Raw genomic sequence first — 6,881 nt, 5'->3', positions numbered from 1 at the left:
ACATCGGCTATAGACGACATCATAAAAGATGCACTCGACCGGGCACAAGAAAAGAAACCTAGCTTCACCAGCAAAGCCTCAAGACGCAGAAGCATTAAAAAAAGGCCGCTCAACAATTCCAACTGTTCAGACCCCAGCATTGCAATGCCGCTGCGGATCGAAGCTTGCGCGTCAACAACAATGCTTAGATAGAGAAATCTCGAGTGCAGCCAGTAGAACGCGACTTACCCGCAAGATAGTGCCTCGAAACAAACGACGCTACTAAAGCTGGCCGCAACACGACGACATCCCCCATTTAAGGCCACTCAAAAGACTGAAACGATCAGGCGACAGAAATGCCCTCCCAGACTTGACCATTTCTCCGACTACATTTAACATTTCCAAATTGGATGGAACGTGCGTAGGCCTTTGAACGGACTACAAAGTGCTACAAGGTGTAACGGGCACCTATCGCTAATACCGACAACAGTACTAGTCAACCTACACTGATAACAGTAAAGACGAGGTGCCGCAATTGGTTCACGTACACTGACGTGCTCAGGAAGGTTATAAGTAGCTAAGCGATAATAGCTACTAGACGTCGGTACCAAGGCTTCGGTTAGAGAAAAGTAAGACTGTTTTAATATATTAAGTTCTTTCGTAAAAATCTTTCATCTACTGGCTTTATATGTATATAAAAAAATCACTGTGTAAAGCGCCTCCTTGCGCACCGCCTAATCGTGTCTTGTTACGATTNTTCTTAAATCCTAAAACGTGAACAGAATATTCCGTTTACGACAGAAGCGCCACAAGCATTTTAGTGTGGGAATGGCTAATTATGACACAGGGACTTAGTATTACCCCTGCTTCATTCAAAGATGTGTTCCGATCTGTTGCGATCGGTGCGAGATGTTGCACCAGGCTATCGAACGATGTATTCGTTCTTTGCCGGTGTATGAAAAGAAGGTTAGATGTTAAAGTACATCATACCCACGTCTGAAAGTTTCTCACACATATGCGTGAGCATAACTACACGCAAACCTCAAAAAGCGTATATTCGCTGCAACCAAAACACAAGTTCCTGCATTGTAACGAGCTTAAGTTGCCCTAATAATACACAGTCCCCCTTAAGTACACTTGGTGTACTTAAGGGGATGGTCAATTACTTAAATAAAGTAATTAGACCCCGCACTCGGGTGTGGTTCACATTTGTGACCAGCCTTTGTGTATGTGATGCACATGGGTGCACTCACATTTGTGACCAGCCCTTGTGTATGTGGGTGCATTCAAATTAGGAGGGATGACGCCTAGCATCATCCGTGATGACGGCTAGCGTCATCCGTTACGCGAGGTATCTAGAAAGATATGCTCGCAATACATATTAAGTGTTATCTATAGAGATTACGTTATAATTGGTAAAAATAGGTATTTATATTTAATACGATTCAATATAAATCAGTTTGAAAACTACTCGGAGATTTCGTGGGACCTATTCCTTATCGAATTAAAGGAAGGAAATATCCACAAAATAATCACACCAGTTCCAGAAGAGATCTTGTTGGACTGTTGCTGGTCATCCACAATGGACAAGAGCGTCCGAGAAACGGACTAAAAGAAATGGTTCGCTGCTCAAGGCTTGGATGCCTTGAGAGACAGTCCGTTCTCTGAGGTTCTGTGAGAACATCGCAATGTGTTCCCAGAAGAAGTGCTAATCCGCCTAATAGCAGATAGGGGCATTGGGCACGAAATAAACTTCGAACCTGGCATTAAGTATTGTGTGGCCAGGCAATGGTCGTTGCCGAAAGAACAAGTTGATTATATTGATGAGCTCTTCGACAAGCGTGCCAAGGCGGGGCATTTGCGTGAGAGCAAATCACCTCACTGCAGCCCGACCTTTTGTGTGTGTAAAGCCACAGGTGGATGGCGCGTGGTTCATGCTTACAATAAGCCGAGCATGGCGACCATACCGGCGCAAACGTCAATCCCGCGAAAAGATGTTTTGTTGAACTCCATGAAAAAGTCAATTATCTTTTCTGCGTCAGATTTGAAGGATGGCTACTTTCAGGTATTTATAAGTGTTGAAAGGCCGCGACTGTTCGTATAAAAGGTGCGACTGTTCATGTGAAGTTGAAGGCATGCGACTCTCGGAACAGGTGGAGCACCTTATGGGCCTACATGAGCGATCGATGGTAACGGACGATAACGGACAAGAAAGGTAACCAAAGATCATAAGCTCCAAATACATTTAGTTTCTCATTTAACTTCCAGACTTAACAGGTTATGAGCCCAAACCCCCCGGAAGACCCTTCAGCAGCTCCGCCAGGTGCTCTCGGCCCGCATGCGGTCGATGAGACGACAAGCGACAGCGCGGACATCTCTCAAGCGAGAGAACGCGGGACCTCCGAGCACGGTGCAGATCGTCTGGATAGACTTGAGGGACTCATCGGGAACCTGATGCGCGAATTGGCACGGGAACGCGCAGAGCGGGCCCAGCAGCCTCCTGCGGACCCTAACACCCGAATGGGAAGTGGCTCGAGTGTATTCAGCCAATTCTTGGCTGCTGAAAGGAATCGGGCGAGAGCCGACTCCCTCAGTGAAGCTATGGGCATGCAAGTACCGATTGGGATGCCGCAGCATCAGGCGCAGCATCAGCGGCAATTTTTCCCGGCGGTTAAGCCTACTGCGCAACCCTACGCACAGCCAAGGCAGGATTTTTACTCCCCGCAAAACTTCGGTGTCAAGATGCCGAGTGTCAAGGATATGAAGCTGCCTATCGAGCGCTTCACTGGAAAAGAAGAATACAAAGGGCTAGGAGCAGGGTTCAAGGACTGGGGTTTGCAGTTTCTGGACGAGCTTGGAGCGGCTCAACGCCTCAGTGGAGGTGAATGGCCTGAGGAGTTTAAGATGAGGACACTTAATCGGTATCTGGATGGAATCGCTAGAAAGCATTTCGATAAGATGAAAGGAGCCTGGGCGTCAGAAGTACCCACGGTTGAACACTTGATGAACAAGTCTCTCGAGGTATATGACAGAGAGATCACTGTGGAGCAAGCCACGCGGTTTATTCGAGCTCTAAATCAAACGATCGATCTTGGACGGAGCATTACCAGTATCTGGTCGCCGTAGCAAGTTCGGGGTGCTGCCCTGATCGATTTGTACTTCAGTACATATGCGAAGGTGCATCACCGGACGTGAAACGAGCCATGCAAACGCGGCTCGATCGCCGTCGCACTGACTATCTGAAGCAAGCATGGGAGATGGCAGACTTCGCCAGTACATTTGAACAAGATGCTGGCGCTCACGTGGTTAGTGGAGGCCGTCAAAGTACTCATGGCAGTAGTTATGTTCGCGGCACTGACGTCGCAGCTAATGCATTGATTGCTCGCGATGAAAAAAGGTGCTGGGGATGTAACCAGCTTGGCCATACCAAGAGAGAGTGCAAAACTGAAGCAGGTGGTAAACAGGCTTCATATACTCTAAGTATCGGTGTCTCTTTCGATGGTTTAAAGCAGAGTTGGATTCTCGATAGTGGCGCCAGCAGGCACCTGGTGATGGACGTCAGCATGCTTGTCGACGCAATTGATTGCTTCGATGAATGCAATGTCGCTGATGGACGTCAGCATGCTTGTCGACGCAATTGATTGCTTCGATGAATGCAATGTCGCTGATGGACAAGCTATCAAGGTTACAAAGGTGGGCCAAGTCAAGTTGCAAGCATATGTGGATGGACGTACTCACATTGTTGAATTGAGTGACGTCTACTATGCAAAGGACCTCAAGCACAACCTACTTTCGTACTGCAAACTCGAAGAAAAAGGGGTTGCACTGAGTTACGAAGATGGACGTCGCTATTTGAGGCGTGACAGCGATGGAGCACGAGTGTTTGAGGTTGAAAAAGAAATAACGTGCTGGTGGTGTGTACGCAGATTATAAAGGCTACACCAAGAAGCACTGAATTGGTGCATGCGTCACTACTCACTGAAGATAATGATGATGAGAACATTGTGCCTGTGAAGTGTACCCTTTTGGAGCTACATAAACGCCTGGGCCACCTAATGTATGACACGATTGAGAAGATGGCGGATAGTGAAGGCTCGGGTATCGAGCTGACTGACAGGAGTCGACCAAGCTGCTATACGTGCGCACAAGGCAAACAGTCGAAGAATGCACAACCGAAGAAGGATAGTGGGGTACACTCTCCGATTGATCGAATTGGTGGTGTTATTTGCAGTGACTTGAAAGGTCCAATGACACCAGCCGATCGATGCGGCAATCGGTACATGATCAACTTTGTTGACCACGCCTCGAATTACTGCAGAGTGTTTGTTGCGCGCAAAAAAGATCAGGCTGCGAAAATGTTTGAGCATTTTTTGGCTTTCTTCGAGCGCTCTTTTAATTGCAAGGTACACATACTAAGGACATACGGTGGTGGAGAATATCGCAACGTGGACATGTTTTGCAAGGAGATCGGAGCGACGAGACAAGTGAGCGAAGCTGGAAATCAAGCTTCCAACGGAAAAGCAGAACGCATGCACAGGACAGTACTCAATATGGCACAGTGCATGTTATTTTCGAGCGGACTGCCGTTACATTTCTGGGGTGATGCAGTCCAATACGCGACTTATATTTTAAATCGCAGTCCAAGCAGCGCCAATTTGAAGCGAGCTTCCCCAATCGAGGTCCTGAATGGAAATAGGCCCAGTCTTGCTGATGTCGTGGTCTTTGGAAGTCCGTGTACGGTCTATCGCGACCCAGGAAAGAAGTCGTGGAAGCCCCGCGCTGAATTTGGCAAAATTGTCGGGAAGAATGACGAGACCAAGGGATTCAAGGTATATCTTCCTCGAGAAAGGCTGGTCATTACGACGCAGCATGTCAAGCATGTGGACACCATGGGTGTGGATGGCAACTTGCATTTACAACAACAGCTACGCAGAGAGGACCCTGGTTTGAGTCAAGCTGTGGAAACAAGGGAAAAAACTGAGAAGCAGAAGGAGTACTCAAGTACTTGCAAGAGACCGTGTAAGCGCGGGTCACGTGGTAAAGGGAGAAGTTCGAAGAACAGAGTACCGTCAAGCGGTGACGATTCTCGCATAGTTGTCTCGGCTAAAACACGCATGACTACCCGCCACATGGGCACTAAACATGTACCAGTTGCAATGGCAAGCTTGGTTGAAGATCCGAAGACCTACAGAGAAGCAGTAAAGTCGAAGGATGCAGCACTATGGCGAGAAGCGATGCGTTGCGAACTTGAATCGCTTAAATCAAACAAAACGTGGGAGGTGACACTACGAAGACCTGGACAGAAGCTTTTACATTCAAAATGGGTCTTTAAGACAAAACGACACGCTGATGGAACTCTGGAGCGTTTTAAAGCAAGGCTCGTAGCCTGTGGAAATGAGCAATCATATGGTGTAGATTACACCACAATATTCAGTGCTGTGATGAAAATGACGACAGCAAAGGTGGTGCTGGCGTTGGCGCGAGTATGGGGGGTTCCTGCTCGACATGGGGATGTCCCTAATGCTTACGTTAAAGCAGATAAAGAAGAAGATCTCGAAATTGCGCTTCACGTGCCGCAAGGAATGGAATTTGACGAGCACGAAGTACAAAGTTTGGGTACAAGTGACAGGACCAAGGTGGCGCTGAAGCTCCTAAAGAGCCTTTACGGGCTTAAGCAGGCTGGGCGTTTGTGGGCGCAACTGTTACATGATACACTGGTGAAACTTGGATTTACACAGTGCTACACCGACAGTTGTTTGTACACAAAAGGAGATGTCTCAACGATTACGCTAGTGGGTGTCTATGTGGACGACCTATTGGTGACTGCTAAAAGGGCCTGTGACGTGACCAAATTCTTCGATGACATGAAGGTACTCGAGGTAAAGGACCTCGGCGAAGTGTCTAAGTTTCTGGGCATTGGCGTAACGTATACCAAGGATTCTGGGTACCGTTTGGAGCAAACTCAGTGCATTCGCGAAATGCTTGCTGGTCATGGTCTGGATCAGGCTAAACCTGCTCGTACGCCTATCGGTGATGAACAAGACGGCGAAGACGAGGGCGATTTGCTACCGAGTGGTAGTGACGGTACACCAAAAGGACCAACAGTAAAGATGTTTCAATCGTTAATTGGAAGTCTGCTGTGGTTGTCGCGGTGTACAAGGCCGGACATTGCATTTGCTGTACACCGGGCCAGCTGGCGGGCGCATGCACCAGGGGATTGCGATTGGCGTTGGGCAAAACGAATAGTTCGATACTTGAAGGGAACTGCCAATCTACAGTTTGAGATGAGTGGGACGATTGGAAGTGACAGTTCTCAAGATGTTGTTGTTGAAGGCTACAGCGACGCAGATTATGCTGCGGATCGTGCGGATCGAAAATCGGTAAGTGGAGGAGTTCTATGCTTAAATGGTATGGTTGTCGGTTGGATGTGTCGGAAACAGGTAAGCGTGGCATTATCTACCATGGAGGCCGAGTTTGTGGCTGCATCACAAGTGGCGAGTGATTTGCTAGGATTGTGTGAGCTACTGGGTGAGATTGAGGTGCGCGTGACAAAGCCGATGCTTATGCACGTTGATAATCAAGCTGCTTTTAAGCAGGTACAAGGCGAAGATAGTGCGGGAAGAGCGAAGCACATCGCAGTACGTCTCAAGTTTGTCAAGGATTACAGCAAGAAACAAGTGATCAAGGTGGTATATTGCGAGTCGCGTTTTATGCGAGCTGATCTTCTCACCAAGACGTTCGCCGCGCCGAGATTGACGGAGCTGTGGCAAGCTGATCTCGATGGTGTAAAGACATCTCGAGAAGGAGTGTTGAAAGGCCGCGACTGTTCGTATAAAAGGTGCGACTGTTCATGTGAAGTTGAAGGCATGCGACACTCGGAACAGGTGGAGCACCTTATGGGC

The sequence above is a fragment of the Bremia lactucae genome, linkage group LG1 (assembly GCF_004359215.1).
Source record: "Bremia lactucae strain SF5 linkage group LG1, whole genome shotgun sequence".
NCBI lineage: Eukaryota > Oomycota > Peronosporomycetes > Peronosporales > Peronosporaceae > Bremia > Bremia lactucae.
This window is presented reverse-complemented; position numbering follows the sequence as displayed.